This window comes from Peromyscus leucopus, chromosome 6, assembly GCF_004664715.2.
Source record: "Peromyscus leucopus breed LL Stock chromosome 6, UCI_PerLeu_2.1, whole genome shotgun sequence".
NCBI lineage: Eukaryota > Metazoa > Chordata > Mammalia > Rodentia > Cricetidae > Peromyscus > Peromyscus leucopus.
Genome location: NC_051068.1, coordinates 83,915,415 through 83,935,938, shown reverse-complemented (window position 1 = coordinate 83,935,938; position 20,524 = coordinate 83,915,415). Strand labels below are relative to the sequence as shown.

The window sequence follows — 20,524 nt, the reverse complement described above, 5'->3', positions numbered from 1 at the left end:
AATTTGAAGCACTCAGTCATCACGGTTTCTGGTGCCTTTTGGAGCACACAGATATCGGATATTTCCACACCACAGCAGGCATTGCTAAGCAGCAAAGTGGTTGAGATTGCCGGCTCTTGAGCCTGATGACACAAGTTCAAACCCATGTTTCCCAATCATTATGGTAACTCTAAGCAACCAGCTACATTCACTAGTTTTGGCTTCTTCCTCTAGATAAGGCCTCAGATACTAGCTAGTGATCATTAGACTATTGTAGACTATGAAATAACACAGTACATGCAAAATGGTTAAAAGGTACCCATTCTTTATAATTGCCAACTTAGAACAAATTGCTTTATTCTAATTCTGAGTGTGTTCAAGAATTTTTTGTTCTAAATTAGTTTTAATTATGCATTTCAAAAGCTCCTCATGAAGAACTTCAGCACCTAAGCCCAAGGATACTCCACGAACAGTTTTGGCAACCATACCTAGTGATTCTACTCATCTTTCTTTCAATCATTTTTACCTAACATCACCTTTGTCAGAGACATCACTAGGAAACCAGGATTGAGAATGCATTTTCCTCATTGACTTTTCCTTATTTTTATGACAAATACAAGTGCTCAAACTCTCATAGTTGGGCACAACAAAGGAGATTCTGCTGTGCAATTCATTTAGAGTAAGAGGGGAAACGAGAGGAAAGGTGTCTGCCTGGACTGAGATAGTCTACTGCTCTTCTAAAACTCCTCAGCTCCAAGGCAGAAATGTAAGCAATGATTTCCCTCAGAGAAAGTTCTAAAGGGTACCAGCCCCACAGGTGGGGTCTCAAAACACCTGGCTCACTAGTGAGCCTATTTGGAGCCCTGTTCGCTAGTTTTCAGATAAACTCACCTTTGCTAGCCTCTAGAAAACATAGATTAAGAACAGCTAATTAACTGCTGCACAAAGTTATTGGGAAAAAATGAGAATGCTCATCAAATGCTTGTGAAGCTTTATTACAGAAAGCAAAATTAGCTACACGGGGAATTGTAATTATATTTTGACTATAAATAGCAATTTCCTATTGTCCTGGATTCTTGAAAATTGTGAAAAGAATAGATGTGGCTCATCAGCACTAAAAAAATGAAAGTAGAGAGGACACATATATCAATCAATTCTATGAAAGCACTCTCCCAGTGCACACATAGCTCAAAACAGCATGTTATACATGACAGGTGTATAGTTTTATTAACTTACAAATAAACCAAAAACTACTTCAACATTTTTAACAAAAGAGCAAAGGGACAGAAGATACTTTAGGGCAGTTCCTAGGGGTAAAATGAAGCAAGATACCTGGAGACCCGGGCGGGGGGTGGTGATGGTGGAAGGTTCTGACCCCCAAATTCTACATCTAACCCTAGTCTCCTACTGAGACACTAGGGAAGAGAAAGAACAGAAATTTGATGCCAAAACCATGTGTTTCTAAGTGAAAAGTCTAGTTTTGGAAAAGCTTCTGGAATAATCTGAGAACTAGTATTCAGACCCTTGGTTAAACTAGTGTTGAGTTTAGGCACACCCTACTGGGATGTGCCAATGCTACAGAATCCCAGAGAATGCTCTGCCTCTTGTTGTGTTTTATGCTGTGATCTCAGTCCCTGTTTAGCAAGAAAAACAACACAGCAATAAGATATTATTACTGCTACTTTCATATGCATTTTAATGGCAATTAATTTTGTTCTTTGAAGATAGTTGTAGAATTACTATAGATTTACAAAATAATTCACTTTTTGACTTTTATCTGCCAACACTCAGAACAACTACAGTATTTTTACAACCACGTGCCTACCCCCTCACTGCAGAGGGGAAGCTGAAACTAGAAACAAAACAAGAACAGCTTGATTTGTCACTTAAACATCCATTCGCCACCAGAGGGCGCCAGATGATAGTCTATTACCTCAGTCTTACTGACTACCTTTAAGTACATAGAAAACTAAGCTAAAGCAACTCCTCTTATTCAATGAAGACTGTTTACTAATCAATCTAAATGACAATACAGATACAAATTCATGCTACAGAGGATGGAAAGAATGTGAGGTGATCTTACAATGAGTGGCTGTGAGACCCCTCACTTTTATGCTTATCCTATTTCACATAGTTCTAATATTAAGTTTAGCCAAACCAAATAAAGGCTGTTTGGTCCATGTGGTGCTTTTAGAACCACGTCTGTTCTATAAAGATAGTGTTTACAGATTGAAAGTGGGGAGTACACAAACCAATGCCAGATCCTCCAATCCTCTGTGTGGATTCTCTGGCCTGCCCCTCTGAAGCAGACCGGCAAGAGTATTTATGAAAGAAAACATACTGAAAGACACTAAGAAGCTTATTTTTCCATGCAATATGTTGGTTTTTAAATGGTTATTTCAAGATGATAAATTATGGACATCAATTCCCAGAAAGGAGGATGAGATAGCAAGAATGTTGTAACAATAAGCTATACTGACTCCACATCCTGGACTTCCTTTCTGTACCCACATCCTCTAGCCTCGTGGGTAAGAAAAGGCATCTGTAAAGAAGTCAAGGTTATAACTGGGGTAAGATAAATTAGACCTACTGTGTGAGGAAGGTGAGAGAAGTGAGCAAGGCTTCTCATTCCCACTTTAAATTGACAATTACATCCCAGAAGCCATAGGATCATTGAGAATGTTTGAGAAAGGAGAAAACAGGGCTAATTGCATTGGGGAAGGAGAACCCAGGGAGTGAACAGAGGGGACAGGAAGTCATGGTGAGCAGCCAGTAGCCAGAAGTCACACAGGAATTTCCTCAATAGTTCAAAGGTACTCCAAGGTAGCCACAAGGAGACCTTAGGATGTGAGATGTCCTTGGGAGCTGTGGCTGAGCACTGTGACAGCTCAGGAGGGGAGAGGAGCCTGGGTGATGCAGGAGCATCCCTTCAGATGCACCTCCTGGAAAGTCTACTTCAAAGTCCCATAGCTTTGATGGGGTGTGGCCAGAGCTCTGCAAGGCTGCTGGTTCCTCCAAGGGACCTTCTCTCTGATCCACTCCCACCCCATGCCTGGGTCTCATGTACCCTCTCTTAGACCATGGCTATAATTCTGCCCTGGCACTTATCACTTTATTTAAAATTTTTAAAATCAGCTTTCAATTTCTTTCAAAAGAACTCAAGATTTTTTTCAAGTTAAAATATTAATATATGAAAGCCGCCACCTTCCACCTCTCTGAGCTCTATCCAGAGGGGACCACGGCTAAGAATCTGCTGTAATTCTTGCATCCTCTTTTTCTTTTTCCTTTTATTTCTTCCTCTTCTAATAAATGAATCCCAGGCTCCTAGCCTGGCATGATGGTTCACATCTGTGATCCTAACATTTAGGAAACTGAGGCAGGAGGATTATTACAACTTTAAGACCAACCTGTGACACATAGCAAGTTCTAGGGGAGTATACATTATGGAATGTGGCCCTGTCTCAAAAACAAGGAGATTTATTATAAAGCTGTTTTTTCAAATCTTTCTAAGAGTTTTCTAAAACATTCAGAGTCATGCTTTGTCACTAACCATCAATCACAGCCATGCCATCACGCACAGATGTACTTTGTTCATTTTAATGCTGTGTGACACTCCAGCATATGTAAATAATCTAATGATTTTGCCCTTTTCCCATCAGTAAGTGGTTATAACCCTCTGCGACAAAGCAAGCAGTCACATCCTTGCCAAATGCATGTTCAATTATATGCAGGCTCTGCTGTAGGAAGAACGGTAAAGAGGGGTACTTGGGCATGGGGGAAGGAGTGAGGAACCTTCTTTAAACTGCTTACATGAACTTAGACACTCTTGAAAGGCCCGTGAGGATGCAGCAAGGATTCCAGTGATAGTTACTCAGCTCTCCAACAGTAGGAAATGTCTTCAGGGCAGGAGACCCAAGCCACTTGCCCTCTGTTTGGTTCTCATAGAGTCACTGGACATAACTAGCCATTGCCCGAGTAAGTGAACAAGTAATAGTTGCCTCGCAAAAATCACTGAGAAGATCCTAGATCACAGGAGTTGGAATGTGTAAAGGGCTAGCCTGGCGCAAGGGGGGGGGAATAAAAAATAACTGAAGAAGGAACTCCCAGTGAAAATGAATATTAGCTCACGCAGCTCCTCAACCCTAGAGCCAACAAAGAGCGTAGGAGGCTCCTGTCACTTTTTCGGTTGACGATGACTTTTCTTCGGTTAGAGCTGTTTTACCACTCCATTTGTCCATTTAAAAGCCCCATTACATAAAGCTAAATGCAATACTGAATAACGGACAAACTTCCCGTTTTCCTCAAGAGACTCCTGACACGATCCCACTCTTGGCTTATCCGGCACATTAATATCACGATTGGAACCTGCAACTGAAGCAAGTCATCTGCGTAGGCAGGAGCATTGCTAAAGCTCCTTGGATGGCCTTGAGTTAAGGAAGCCACAGTTGCAGAGAATAGCTGAAGGAAAAACTATGGGGTCCAACATGCATATCAGCAATACATATATATATATATTTGTGAATGTACCTTCCTGATTTTCCCTCTTCACCTATTCTCTGATCCAATAGCTTGGCTCTATAAGAATTCCTGGAGCAGTGATTTTTACAGAGGGGTGGGCTGTGCAGGGGCAACCAGAGGCTTGAGCCATGAGTACTAAAACTGGCTCCGTGGTTCGGGAGGGCGTTGTCATGGATAGCAAGACAGACAGCCCAATAGCCCAAGTGAGCAGCTGTGGCTGGAGACCCAGGTGCGGCATCGAGGCTCCCGCAGGCTCAGAGCGAATGCCCTATGGAGTAGAGACAAACACAGGGTCCAAAATAGGTAACTGGGAATGGGGGCTTCAGGGTGTTGGTCTGCAGTCAGACAAAAGCAGCAGGAGAGGTCAGCTGTGACCCAAAGGCAACCGAGGGAACCAGTATATCACACAGAAGCCCTTAACTCAAGATTCTTGACAGTGAGGCCCAGTTCTAAACCCAGCCAGATGGCGAGTTGAGATTAGCAATATATTTCACCTTCAGTCTCCTAGGAAATCAAAAGAACTCATTATATTAATTTTCTTTGCAATTCCAATTTCACACAGTAAATTACCCCATTAGGATACGCTGCCGCTCAGCGTCACTTCCAGCCACATGTTTCAGAGATTTCCTTGAACACTGGCTGTTGCTTTTTTTGTGGCTTTTGCCTGTAGGGTGCCATTAGAAAAAGGCTCCGAACACCATCTCCAGGGGCCAAGCAAAGAAATACAGCCAGGGGAAACAGACGAAGCATCCTTTCTGATCAAGACTGTAAGCCAGGGAAAACGGGTTTCCATCGTTCTTAAGAATAGTGTACGTACATAGCTTAAATGGGTCAAATTAAAGCATGTGCTGACCTCGGTGGTGATGGTTACAAATATAAAAATCTTTTTTTTTTTTTGAAGCACCATAATTGAAATTATCAAGAGTAACTACCTCCTTTAGGAATAGTGTGGGCTAGGTTGTTACATAAGCAGACTGGGGTAAGATTTTCTGAGTTCAAATCCAACCTCCACCTCCCACGGACTGGGTTAATATTGGTTCCCTCTCATATGTGAAGTTTCAGGGAAAATATTTCCTGTGACACAAGCCTGTTGTGAGGGGAAAATGAAGCAATCTGGGTGTATACTTGTCTCAGGAGGCACTCCCATGCTCCTATTGTCCTACCCTCCTGCCTTGCCAGCCTCGACCCTCTACCTCCAAAGACCCTCAAAGAGGAGCATCTTTCCCTTAGAACCTGCTTCCTCTCTCAGTGACCCCCTAAATCCCACTCTTGTCTCGCCCAGAGTCAATCAAAAGATTTTCTAGAAGCCTGCCCCAGATCTAAGCCTTGTCAATCTACCCATTGAACTCTCCTCAGATACAATTTTCTCCTCTCTCCCTGTACCTCTGCCTTGCTCTAGGGCCCCCTGTCTCATGCCATGTGCTATAATAACTACCTGGTTTGTTCGTCTCTGCCTTCCAGTTCCTCTCTCATTAAATTCACCCTCTATCTGGCTACTGTGAAGGCTGAAGGACATTTCCAAACAGTTATTGTGATATCCCCAGACCACCTGAATGTTTATACCTGTGCTCCTCATGTAAAGAGCTGCAACTGCTGAGCAGCACACTCCAGGGTCTCTACACTCTCTGCCCCTCCAGCCCATTCCCTGGCTCCTCTGACAATAGTATGACAAATACTAGGCCAGAACCAACCACACTGCTTGTTGTGCTCCAGGCAGGTTCTAGAATCCTACCTTGAGAGAAGTGGTTCTCCACCTTCCTAATGTTGCAACCCTTTAATATAGTTCCAAATGTTGGTGGTGACCCTCAACCATAAAATTATTTCATTGCTACTTCATAACTGTAATTTCACTACTGTTATAGATCGTAATGTAAATATCTGTGTATTCTGATGGTCTTAGATGACCCCTGTGAAATGGTCCTTTGACACCCCCCCCCAAAAGGGCCACAGCCCACAGATTGAGAACCACGGCTTTAGACTATAATTTACACAGGGGTATTCAAAATTAAATGCTTCCTGCTAAAAGACGGGTGGAATGAGGCAGACCAAGAACAACAGTGCCAATGTTCTCACACCAACTGGAAGACTGGGAGAAATTTTTCATTGTTCTACCACCCTGGTCCAAATGCCTGGGAGGATATCCTGAATGAGAAACTTAACTGTCCATTCACATCTGTAAAAGAAACCATTCTGCAAAAGTGTTCGCCTTTGTGATCCACACCCTGCCTTTAAGCTCGGGCTAGAGAGACAAGCTACTGAGAGCTCGCAGCAGCTTTAAACAAGTTCAAGGATGAGAACTAAGCTGAACATAAGGGAGGGAACAACATTTCCTCAGGGCCCCATCCCAGTGGAGAGGAGGCTGTGGCCATGACCAGCTCCCAGGGAAGCCACTGCTGACTCACAGGCTTACTTTCCAGGGGCATGGCCTATGTGTTCCCATCAGGTCATAGGTGTTGACATGAGCTGACAGAGACTAGGGAAGTTCTGTGTGGCTAAAAGGACTTGGAAATTTTAAACAGCTGCCCACACATCATACAGGTGGAGCAAAGTCAACATATTCTCCAAACACAATTCACTTTCAAAAATCATACAACTGGCTGGGAAGGACACTGATTCTTGAGGGTGGCCAATGACTATGGTCACCTTAAAGAATGACATGAAGAACGCCAAAAAAAGAAAAAGAAAAAAGAAAAAGAAAGGCAATGCTGGAGTGAGGGGGCCTCACAGTAAAGAAGAATGTGGCATTGACTAGCAACTGGAGATACCGTGCCTTGTCTCAACCTCAGGGCACCTAAGGGAGAATACAGAGACAAACATCTGCAAACCACCTGGCAGAAATGACCGCCAGGACAAGCATAAAATGGCGGTCACACTCTAGCTAGCTTGCTAACACTGGTCATTTTATAACCTGCTTGGAAGTGTTGCTTTTCATATGTGCCTGAAAAGTTTCAAATGCAGGTAAACTAACTCATTGTTCTGTAGCTTCCATACCAAAGCTGAGTCAGCGCAAACGTGTAAGACACACACATAACGTAAAGTTTGCAAAATGATTCATTACAAAAACATTAAAGATGAATGTTTGCATATATTTATTCAATATGAGTGAAATATTATTCCAACATGTCATTACTGTAAAATTCAAGCCATTTTACATTATTGTTTTTCCACCATCAATCTTCAGCAACTCACATGCAAAAGTATAATTACAGTTCATCTCAATTCATGCCAGCTACATCTTAGGCACAGTGGCCACATGTGGCTGTGGACTGCTGTCCTGGAGAAGAGGGGTCTAGAAGAGGCCTTCTTCAGAGTACTCAGATCATGATGGGAAAGGGAGCCATGTCCTCAATGACAGAAAGCATGGACTGAAGACATCGAATGAATGTGACATGGTGTGAGGCAGGGGACATGCCTCAGTGGGTAAAGTGCTTTATGAGCAAGCATAAGAACCTGAGTTCAGATCTCCAGCCACACAAAAAAAAACAGTTGCAAACATCTCTAACACCTGTTGTCAGTGGACAGGGTCAGACCAGCCAGCTTTGCTCAAATGGCAGGTTTAGTGAGAAACCCTCTCTCAAACACTAAGTTGGAGAGTAATTGAGGAAGATACTGATCACTGGCCTCTGCCACACACACACACACACACACACACACACACACACACACACACACACACATACAAAGAGAGAGAGAGAGAGAGAGAGAGAGAGAGAGACCCCAAGGACACATCCCATGAACTCACTCTCCAGATTTACTCTGCCCTTTGAAGCAGGGCAGAAGAGGGCCACAGAGATGGGAGACTATGGTGGTGAGTCCTGCGAGGAGGAGGCAACTACCCTCCATACAGGATTTATTTATTCCCTAGTTCCCCTGTCCATAAATGTCACTTGATCACTCCGCCACTCCAGCAGGCATCGAGCTGAATACTAATAAAACAGGATTTCTGTGGAAACTGGATTGATCCACGGGCTTCTCTTCCTTCGTTTGCCTTTTCTTAGTGTCAGCCTTGGCTCAGGGCCAGACCTAATCACATCAACTCTTACTTTCAACTTCACGTATTACCGTTAATCGGTTTTTAAACATTCTCTTGGCTCATGACTCACGCAAAAGCTGAAGGTTAGCATTTGCTCTTGTTTAACTGCACTTGGGGCCCCTCCTCTTTCCCACCCCACCTCTTTGATTTCCCCTCTTTAAGTAACTGTCACAGAACTGCATACGGAGATATTTTTGAAACAGCATGACAGTATCTGTGGTTTTAAAACTCTGTCATCTGTGACCTTTAATTCCTCAGGGAGATGTTTGCCTGTGATCCCCAGAAGGCGTCTCTTTCTGAATCTCAGATATTTTTCAACCAGCAAGGAACACTTTTTAGTCACTGCCACTCTGAGTGTAAGTGACTAATCCAGGATAATCTGAATTTCCTTTAGGGTCTGAGTATTTACCAAGAACTGGATCAGAGAAAATAATCCTCTCAGAGGATGTAGCAAAGTAGCTCGTTGCTTAGGCTGCAGCCCTGAGAGGAGGGGGACATCACTCCCCTGCACTAAATGGGGACGAGTTGGTCACTTTTTTCTCTCACACATAAATTTTTATTTATAGTCTGATTCATCTCAACCTTGGATGGGAGGTTTTAACTGGAAGAACATGTGGAGTTTATTTGGATGACAAAGAAAAAAAGGACGGAAGGGAGGGAGGGAGGGAGGGAAAGAGGGAAAGGGGAAAGGGAAGGGGAAGGGGAAGGAAAAGGGAGAGGAAAAGGAAAAGGAAAGGAAAGGGAAAAGCAGTGCCCCTTTCTTCCAAAGCTGGCCCCGAGACATTTTCCAACAATCTTTGAAGATGGACCTCTGACACTGGACACAGCCAACACTTTTTGGCTCAGTCAAACAGAGCTCAGCTCCATCTTCCCATGGACAGTCTAGGACTGGAACAAAACTTCTAAGTGGGAAATCACATGTATACAGATGAAATCACTAAAATAACTTATGTCTAACCTATCCACACCCTTGAAATGCCTGCCATGATGGTATCCTCAAAGTACCTATGGTGCTATATATGAAAACTTTTATATATTGTAAGTAAACAAATTCCTTGGGCAGAGAAGCAGGATGGACCTACTGTGTACTGAGCCTGCTGTATACTAACTTCAACTCCATAGTACATGCTGTGGTCTAACATTGCTTCTCTTTATTTATATTGTTGCTTGCTTTCCTTTTTTAACATTTACTTATTTCCTATGTATATGTGGGGGCACACACATGCCAAAGTATGCATGTGGAGGTCAGAAGACAGCTTGTGGGTTCTCGCTTTCCACTGTGTGGCTTCGGGGGACTGAACTCGGGTCATCAGGCTTGGCAGCAGGTGCCTCTTACCCACTGAGCCTTTCACTAGCTTCCTCTCTTCTTCTGATTATCCCATGTCTTACATTCCTCCAAAAGCAAGGACTCTGTGAAAACACGCAACATTCAGGAGCATTCTAAATGAGGATGATCTTCTAGAATTTCTCCCACAGACAAGGACAACAATTTGAATTATAAGGCAGAAATACCCTAAAGTGGCAGGCCAGACTCAAATATTATACCCAGTTACAAACATCTGCGTAAGTGGTTGAGTCCTTCAGTATCATGGGGAAGAAAATATGAGCAGATATCAACAGCCCTCAGGTGACGCGGATGGCTTAAGTCTTGATATCCTGATGATCCGGACCAAGGGACTTTCTGAGTGGAATGTTGCAAAGTAGATACAAGGGAGAGTTCTAGTCAAAAAAAAGCTGTTGATTGAGAAGGAAAGAACTGAAAACCCCATCAAACCCCTGTCTTCCTTGATCCTAATGGGACTCCTAACTCTCATCCCATAAGATTATAATTCTCATTGTTGACTATAGAACAAAATCTCAATAACTGGGTAATTGGTTATTTGAATCAGAGCAAAGCTAACAGAAGAACCTAATGGCATTTTTTCCAGCCCCCTCCCCCCCCCACACACACACACACAAAGTCCTTGGCATAAAACACTGTATCAAAGTGGCTTATACAAAACAGCTTTGCCAACATGACTGCCTCAAAATACCACACAATCAGCAGAGCTCTGGACCCTTGCTGCAGCCTTGCCTTGTTGTCAGAAAATGGTTGGGGTGCTCTGGGCCTCAGACCCTCATCTCTAACAATTGTTGGCTTTAGAATGGGTCTTATATAACGAGTTCTTGATCACCCTAATAAAATACCCAAAGCTGAACGCTTGCCAAAGGTATGGAGCTTAGCCAGGTCCAAATGTGTGCACCTGTAGACTGAGCCCCGGGAGGCAAAGGCAGATGGAGCCTATGAGCTCAAGATCATCCTGGGAGAAAAGGAATAAAGGAGAGGGAGTGGAGAGGGGATAAAGGAGAAATGGTATTCTGTCATAATCTTGGAAGCTGGAAGTCCAAGGTCAGGCAACCTTAACTGTTTGGCCCCTGGTGAGGGCTCCCTTGACTGTGACACATGGCAGTAAATGGCAAACAACAGTGAACAGAAGAGGACAAGAGCATGGGCTAGCCTCACTCACTAGGTAACAACTTACCAGATAACTCACTAACCCACCCAAAGGAGCATCCACACTGACTTAACTACCTCGCATTAGGCCCGTCTCCTAAAACTTCTGCCACCTTACCATCACCATGCCAAGGAACAAGCCTCTAGCAGATGAACCTCCGAGGAGACAAAGTCCTACAATAATTTACAGGTTTCTAACTTCAACTTGACCCAACAAAGTGGCCACAGCTCTGGACCTCACCAGTAAGCCAATAGGGCATGGCCTCACCACTTGTGATTTTTTTTATGGATTATGTTCTTTCAGAAACAAGGCATGCACTGGAGTTGGTTTGCTCAACTACCCATATGTATCCATATTCGATACATTGATGTATGTGATTACAGATTCTTACATGATGATGGAAAGGATCTGGATTTTCTACCACAATGTATGGAATACAGGATTGTCTTAATACTTAATGGCCACCAACTTTCTGAGCTCCAATTTCTTTTTAAAATGTATAATGGTTTGGGACCAACAGAAGGATTAAATATCTACAAGGGAGCAGCCTATATTACAGGTATGTATAAAAAATTTAATGAGAAGTTGCAGTGATACATACCTATAATCACACCATGCAAGAAGCTGAGGAAGAAGGGTCACTGGAAGCTCAAGGCCACCCTCTATCTATATATGTTAAGACCTTATCTTTTAAAAGCTGAAAAACTTTTAAAAATAAAGTTAAATGTAATTGGTTATTTCTACTCTTTGGTTCTCTGCTAATTTTTACCTTTCTTCTCAGGCAATGACAATGATGTCATGGAGGCAAACACAATTTTTTTAAGTTCTTATTATTCTTTTTGTTGTTTGTTGATTTTGTTTTGTAAGACAGCATTTCTCTGTGTAGCCCTGGCTGCCCAGGAACTCACTCTATAGACCGGGCTGCCTCTGCCTCAACTTGGGATTAAAGACATGTACCACCACTGTTCCGCCTAATTTTTCTTAAGTTCTATAGCTGTTTTTTGTTTGTTTAACATTTCAGATACTAAGATATCCTTATCCTCTGCTGCTACATGTTACATCACTAATAGTTTTCTGAAACTATTTCAGCATAACTCACTGGAAAGCCTCCTTCAAACAAAAGGCTGGGTGGACAAGATTTTCTTGTTCTTGTTGAAGCCCATGAATCCCTAACTCAGCGACTCTTGGATTGTTGCTGTTGTTTCAGTCTTATGAAAAGTCTGGAATGACACAACCCTACAGGATACTTCTAGGGGGCTGGAGTCATAGTCAGTTTATGCTTTAAGATGTAGCTTTTATTTTGATTTTGCATGTGTATCTGTATGTGTATATGCCACATTTACATGGATGTCCACTGAGGTGAGAAGAGGGCATTGCATCCCCTCCAGCTGGAGTTAATAGGCAGTTGTGAACCAATCATAAAATGATTCCTGTACCAGTAAGGGTCTATACCCAATCACTTCAAAGTACACTTAACCACAGCTGGAATTCCCCAGCTTCAAAGGAGCTTATACACTCCCCTCATGGTCATCTCCATCTTGTCATCTGGCTAACCCCTGCATGCTGGAATTTTTACTCTCAAGAAATAAACGCTCTTGCTAATTGCATATGTGAATGGTGGTCTTTTGGGGACGACTCACAGACCCCAACACAACTACATTTGATCAGAGGCCAAGTACTGAAAAGTGACAGAAACACAGTGGGTAAGGCAAAGAGGCATGGGAGAGGCAGAGGACCAGAGGCCTTTGTGCAATAACAACTTCCTCGTTTCTCAAGAAGTACATAGGACCTTGAAAAAGCATGTTGTGTTGGGGGATATTCAGTCACACTGTGCACCCCAAGTTTGCATTTGCATTAATTAAATAAAATTAACCTTGGGTTAGGAGGCTTCATTAGCAACTAGTTGACAGAAAGTAATCATAGAGCCTCAGAGGGCATTCAGGAGAGATAGAAAGACACAGGAAGTAGTAGGGTGGAAGTGAAGATTCCACAGCCCTGATACAGCCACAGATGTAATGATGGGCAGTGGACTTTATCTTCTAGTGTTCATCATTCTAAAGGGGGCTACTTTAAACCTACTGAAATCAACTCTTGGTATCTGCCTCCCAAAAACTAGGACTAACATTTCACAGAAATACAATGCTCAGATTATCATAACAAATTTGGCTATTTTTATACCCCTGACAAATAACAACTGATTCCAAAGCCAGATTCTGTTTTTTAAGAAAATGCTTCCAGTATGCATATTTAATGGTGTCCTGAAATAGAGATATGTCCTGGAAGGCTTAGGCTGATATATAACTTTTAAAAATTTCTATCTGTAACAGAAATATGGGACACGTGCTAAGTGACATTACTTCTTTGAACTGCCTGTGTTCGAGGACAACTGCTGAACACAGGCATTATGAAGATGAGTGATATGGCACACTAGGCCCCAGATGAAAGTGCACTGTTGAAAAAATGTTCATAAAATAGTAAAATTCAAAGCAGATACACACATACTTTTTCAAATTGCTTTTAAAACTCAGCGCACTGTTTTATAGGATAATATTTTTTATTGGGAGCCAAGCAACAAAACTGCCAAGAAAAGGCAATTTATAGCAGTAAAACTAGGAAGCTAGAAAGCGGCCCATTGTTCTACATTGTTGGTCATGCGTTTGGTCCCCTTCCTCCAACCCTACATTGAGAGATATTCATTACTGAAATTTCTATCAAAGTCAGATGCCTTCACAAGTCGCCTTCAATCCAGAAGTCTGTGACACAAGCCCCATGCAGGACAGTTCAGAGGGGCTCCAAACTGAAATAACACCCTGCTACAGTTTCTGTGGAATTTAGAATAAATTTCCAACTTGAAAGAATCAAGAATACCTAGAATATGCTAGATAGTACCCTGGAATGGCCTCAAGTTCATGGCAATCCTCCTGCATTTGGCTGTTCTGGGCTCAGGATCAGAGGTGTACACATGCACATGTAGCCTGTTATACTTTATCCCTTCCACACACAGCTACTTCCTGTACCATATTCAGCATGTGTTGAAGTGGCATTGTGTTCTTCTTTTGATGTAGCCCTACATTTGGGGTTTTCCAGTCCTCAAAGTCAAGGACCCAAATAAACATCTTTTGTTATAAAATACCTGCCTCAGACACTCTGGTATAACAACAAAAGCAGACTGTGATATGCCCTAATATCTGGAGCACATGCTCTTACTTTCCATATTAAGATGATTTTTAGATCTATACCATTTATAGTGTAAGAGATATCATAATGCTTCTTCTTATTCCTCATATAATCCCCCAATGCCCTGGTTTTCCCTCAGTTTGTCGTAATTGTAATCAACTAAAAGAATAATACTTTCTTATGTAAATATGTATGCATATTACCTATTACTTCCTAAAAATAAATACTTAGAAGTTAAGCTACTGAGTCAAAAGATGTCTATGTTTTTAAAAGCTCTTGATAAAGATCACTAGACTACAAGGTTTGATGGTGGTGGTGGTGGTGATGGTGGTGGTGGTGGTGGTGGTGGTGATGATTGTGGTGGTGATGGTGGTGGTGGTGATGGTGGTGGTGTGATGGTGGTGGTGGTGATGGTGGTGGTGGTGGTGGTGGTGGTGATGGTGGTGATGGTAGTGATGGTGGTGTATGCTTTAACTTCCCTATGAATAATGTTTCCTTAAGCTGCTCCTGGGGCTGAGTGAAACCTGCCCTAAAACCTACAAGATTTCTTTACTATCATCAGATTCTTCCCTCTCTAATCCTTAAGAAACATCCAGAGATGATCTTGGGAATTTTCCCTTTCTTAGAGCATTTCTTACATTATCCTTGGCAAATAAGAAAATAACCAAAGCCTTATAGTTCCATTCCTTGAACTTCACTTCCTTAAGTTCTCCTTTATCCCTCTGAGTTCAGCAACATTTTGAGGTGGAATCATTACTATACTTAGATACAAACTAATTTTGGGGGAAATCAACCCTGCTCGACTTCCCAGGAAAGGGACAATAAGGAATGAATAAAGTATTTAACACAGTCAATGAATATCATAATTCCAGTGAGAAATGAGAGGTGAAGTGTCAGAGCAACTCTTTAATCCCTGGGTAGTGTAATCATTATTGGGGCACAGGCACCATCTATATTCTTGAATCCTTAATATGCCTCTAATTCATAGCTAAATAAAACTAAATAAAAATGTTCTATGTGAATTTACAACATGCAAGGTCCTGTTCTAAATGTTGTAAGAAAAACAGAAAGTATAAAATCAAAGAGTGATCCTAAATCTGAGGAAGCAATCAAGAGTATATTCAAACTGCATTGCAAAAGGAAAAAACATTTAAATACTCCCAAATGATAGCGTAGAAGTTAAAGACAACAGTACCAACTTGCCCTGTTACCACAATTACAATAGATTTCTATAGACAAACCCCTTTTAATACCTTTCTTCTACTGTGTAAAGTGTCCCCCCAGGCTCATATTGTCTGAATGTTTGGTCTCTAGCTGGCAACAGTGCTTTGGGAGGCTGTAGAACCTAACTGGAGAAAGTGGGATGTTAGGAGTTGTGCTTTGAAGGTAAGAGCTCAATCAGCTTCTTGTGCAAGTTTCTCTCTGCTTGCTATCAGCTAGTAAGATGCAGCAAGCTACTTCATGTGCTCCCAACACCATGAACTCTGCCACACTTTCCCTGTCATGAAATCACTTCAAAAGACCACAAATCCTCCTTTCTCTAAGTTGCTTCTGTCTTGTGTTGTAGCCCAGTGAGAAAGTAGAAAAAGCAACATTGTAATATCAAATTTGCTCTACATCTTCTTCCCCAAACGAGCCATGGGTGAAACTGAGACTGAGAGAGGAAAATATCACAAAATACCCTTGTATTTCTATACACTGCAGCATAGAAGACTATTTGGAACCAATTAATGATCTGGATTCCTTTTAAAAAAAATCTTCACTAGAAGCCCTTTAAAGGTAGTCAAGCTATGGTGTCATTTACTAAAAGGACCTTTTACAAGAGACACAACAGATTTCAAAACAAACAATGCTTTGAGAAGTTTGTGTTCTCACTGAGGTCACATTTTCAGAAATAACATCTCCTCTGCTCATATTTGACCACAAAAGAAAAAGATGATAAGAATTCCACTGAGACACTGCCAATAATAGGACAAAAGCTAAACAGATGTGAACTCTTTAACAACAGCAGCCTAGTCACGATCTCAGCACCTCCCCAAGCTCCAGCCTCTAAAGTCACCAGACAGGTGCAGGTATCACTCGGGCACCTGTAACTTATGGGTGGCATCTACATCTCTCCTTCAGTGGTCCCTATTCCTCAGAACCTCAGAACACCAGAGATGAGAACAGAGAGAAAAAAACAGAAGTGGGAATGGGAGTCTCTACATGCTTTCCTCTCAGAACCAAAACTCAAGAATTTATGGTCCTGCCTGGGAAACTGAGATCAATCTTTGAAATTTATGTAATCATGTTCATCTATGACCAAAGAAATTATGATAGACTCCAAGCTGGTAGGAACTAGGAACATTCTCACTAGTACTAGTATTTAAGGAAAAATGATAAACTATTACATAGTCTAATTCTAATCATTATATTTACATGATGAAACTAAGATGTTTTCTTACAATTTTAGGCTTTTCAATTACTAATCTAGGGGCAATTCCTCTCAGTTCTTCAGTTGAGCAATCTTATTTTTCTGTCCAAACATAATCTCTGAGTAGATGATCATATCCAAACCTGCCTTCCAAACACATTTTTCCTATTCATCCAGGATGTCCTAGGATCAACCTACAGAGAGCAGGAAGGAAGACAGCAGGAAATGGGCCAAGGGCATCAGTGGACAGTGAGGCAGTCAGAAGGAAGAATGGGCAGTAAAGGGAATGCCATGGGCAGCCACCAAAACAGTGGAGGAAAATTGAACTAAACAGGAAACATATGAAGTGAGAGAAAGACCAGAAACCAGTAAATAGATGGGAAGATGTCATTGTCAAAATGGGAATGACACATGGTTCAACTTTTTTGAACTTGCTTTTCCTCATGCATGCCCTGCATTAACAGTTTTAACTTTTTTGTTTATTTGTTTGTTTTTGTTTTCTTTTGTTTTCATTTTTTATTTTTCAAGACAGAGTTTCTCTATGTAGCAGTCCTAGCTGTTCTGAAACTCACTTTGTAGACCAGACTGGCCTAAAGCTCACAGAGACTCTCCTGCCTCTGCCTCCCAAGTACTGGGGTCAAAGGTGTGCGCCACCAGTGCCTAGGTAACAGTTTTAACTTTTGAGATATCAAAGGCCACATACAGAAGACAGAAGAAAAAAAGATGCCATGCTTTGCTGCTTTATTTTAAAGCTCATTAGAATGTGAACAGATCTATTGGGCAAAGCACTGGAGTGATGACCCCAAGACACCCTGTTCCATACACTCATGGGTCACCTGGGGCAGAGGAACGACTAGCCTGACACTCAGAGCATGGAGTGACATGGGCATGACTCGCCATTTATACAAGTGAAGCAGGTTGACATCATGCTCAAAATAGCATGACATTTTGAGTGACCCTCATGGATTAAAAGCAAAGTAGAATATCTGAACAGGCATCAACACTGAATAACAGAAAATGGAGAGTGATGCTTAGCAAAATAGTCAAATATATTTTGCTTTATACCTTGATTTATACCAAAAGAATTCTAGATTAAATATTTCCCAAACTTGTGTAAAATTACAAACATCTTGGAAGAAGAGAAGTGATAGGAGACCATTTCAGTAGATTGGAATTCATGAAAGAACAGAATCGTTACCCAGAAACCTAATCAAAGGCAAGTACATTGCTAGCAAAAAGAAAATGCTTTTAGCGTCTAAACAACAGTTGCAAATCAATATGAAAACTATTAATAACCACAAAAAATCATGGCAAGGCACACACTCAGAAGAAGAGAACAAAGGGCTGTAAACACACCACAAAGCATCCACTTCTCAGGGGCCTTCTGGGTAACAAGAAGAATCCATGGCTCAGAAACTAGAGACTGGAGGGGGGGGTATTGTAAGGCTTTTTAAGTTGCAACAGGAAAACACTGACACCTTTTTTTTTCAATTATGATTGTATAACAAAAGCACAAAACTAAACAAAATTCACATTTCCTAAGAAAATTACACTTTGAAAGAAATGTCTAAATAATATCATTAACAGAAGCTCAGACAGAGGGTGAGTTCTATGAGGTTAGCTTATAGTAAATTATCTGAATACACTACAGTTCTACCAATGAGCCAGTTAAGATGACGGTCCCATCCATAGATAATATAGATAGTACCTATGCACAATTAGAAATGGTCTTGATAGAGTGATAGCTCTGAAAAACACATAAAGTACTGCTGAGTTGAATGAAAAGCTTCCCATAAAAGCTCCTGTGTTTGAACACCTGATTCCCACATGATGTGTTTGGGAAGGTTATGAAACCCTTAGGAGGTAGAGGAAGTATGTCACTGGGGACAGTCTTTAAAGTTGTACAGCCTTGTCTTACTTCCTGCTCTCATCCCCTGCCTGCTTCCTGTGTGTGGATGAAAATGAGAGCCATCAGTTTCCAGTTCCTGCTTCCCCTTGACTGTTGCCACACCTTCCTCACCATGATTGACTCTACCCTTCTGGAACTGTAAGGCAAAATAAACCCTTTCTTCCTTATGTTGCTTTCGCCAGGATATTTTTTATCATAGCAACAGAAAAGTAAATAATACAGAAAGGAAATCTCATTAACAGACAAGGAAAAACAAAAACTGACTCCTATGTATGTGACCGGTGTGTCTCTTTGTAGTAAACCCAGTAAACTCTAGCGACAGTATTTTCCATATTATTTTTTACTTATCTATTTAATTTACTTTGACAAAGGCCCAGGACACAGTATGTATGTAAAGGTCAAGGGACAGCTTGTGGGAGTCGGTTCTCTCCTTCCACCATGTGGGTCCCAGGTATCAAACAAAAGTCCTCAGGCTTAGTGGCAAAAGCTCCCTTACTTGCTGAGCCATCTCATCAGCCCATCATTATTAATTCTTAGTCTGGTTTCCAAAGAGTAGGAAGTTAAGTATATATGAAGCTAGTCAACATCACAATATCAGCTATGAGTAGTTCACACACACACACACACACACACACACACACACACACACACACACAACTATTCAAGACATTCAACAGTATTAATTCTATATGGAGAGCAGTGTATACAAAACTCACAAGCCAAAGTAAATGACTGATCTTGCACTGCTAAATCAAGTTCCTTTGTTGCTCTGTAATTTAGAAACAACACTGAGCTGAGGATATGGCTCCATTGGAAAAGTGTTTGCTGCAGAAGCCTGAAGACTTGGGATGAAATCTCCCTGTGCTCTTGTAACATCAGCAATGTGTGCATATAATCCCAGCACTGGAAGATGGGAGAAAAGGATTGAGGAAGACACTGTACATCAACATCTGGACTCCACACACATTCTGCATTCTCTCTCTCTCTCCCTAATGCTAAATAGAAACCATCACCTAAGGTTTATTTCTCATTCAGTTAATCAACAATCAAGAACCTATAGAAACCATCACCTAAGGTTTATTTCTCATTCAGTTAATCAACAATCAAGAACCTATAGAAACCATCACCTAAGGTTTATTTCTCATTCAGTTAATCAACAATCAAGAACCTATTTGGAGTCTAATATTAGTAGGACAAGGGCTGTGGATGTGGCTCAGCAATAGGGCCTTACACATGCTTGAATGAGTACTGTAAGTACAATCCTCAACACAGGAAGGAAAACATATATGTGTTGTGCAAAGGGCACCCTTCTAAAGATGAGGAAGGGGGTAGGAAAAATATAAAAATATAGGAATTAAAAATACTTGATGAATTTTAAACTAGGAAAGGAAAAAAAGTCACTGAATTCTAAACCCAAATGCATGTCATAAATAATTGAATATGAAAACAATATTGAATAAGGCGATTGTGGTGGCATGAAGATGTCAAGGAAAAGGAGAGACCAACTAAACCCAAGAAAAGGCAGAAAGTGGACATTAGGAAAGCACGGGAATGACAGGTCAAGAATATTCACTCTCTACATTTCCCCTCCTTAGTTGATGGGGAAGGAAATTCAAGCCAAAAGTGGCCCAAAGGCCACTGACTCCTGGACTAGCCAATGGCTGGTGTGCACAACAGGAGGCATGAGGAAAGCAGGGCTTTGGGGGAGTGGCTGGCAGCCATGGGCATGGCCGATCTGAGAGGAGAAAGTACTAAAGTAACAGGAGACAAAGATTGTTGAGGAACTCCAAAGTCAAGGTCTCGAAGCTGTAAGCTGGTGCGATGGCCCCCATCATGGAAAGGAGGCTGCCTGATTTAAAAGCATCTTCAGATTACAGTGGTAACTGACTCCCAGTGATGAGCACAAGAGAGAGTTCCAAAGCTCTGGGCCCAAAGGAATGAAAGTCCCAGCTCAGTTTTCCTTACGTTTGAAATGAGAAGAAGCCCCGTTCCACTGAAGT

At 41.7% G+C, this 20,524-nt stretch overlaps 1 protein-coding gene across 5 annotated transcripts in view; it reads right to left on the bottom strand.

The window, feature by feature from the left end:
* Window positions 1–20,524, bottom strand: part of Vav3 (vav guanine nucleotide exchange factor 3) — a 336,414-nt gene that overhangs the window by 189,072 nt on the left and 126,818 nt on the right. The gene's annotated exons all lie outside the window — the stretch shown is intronic.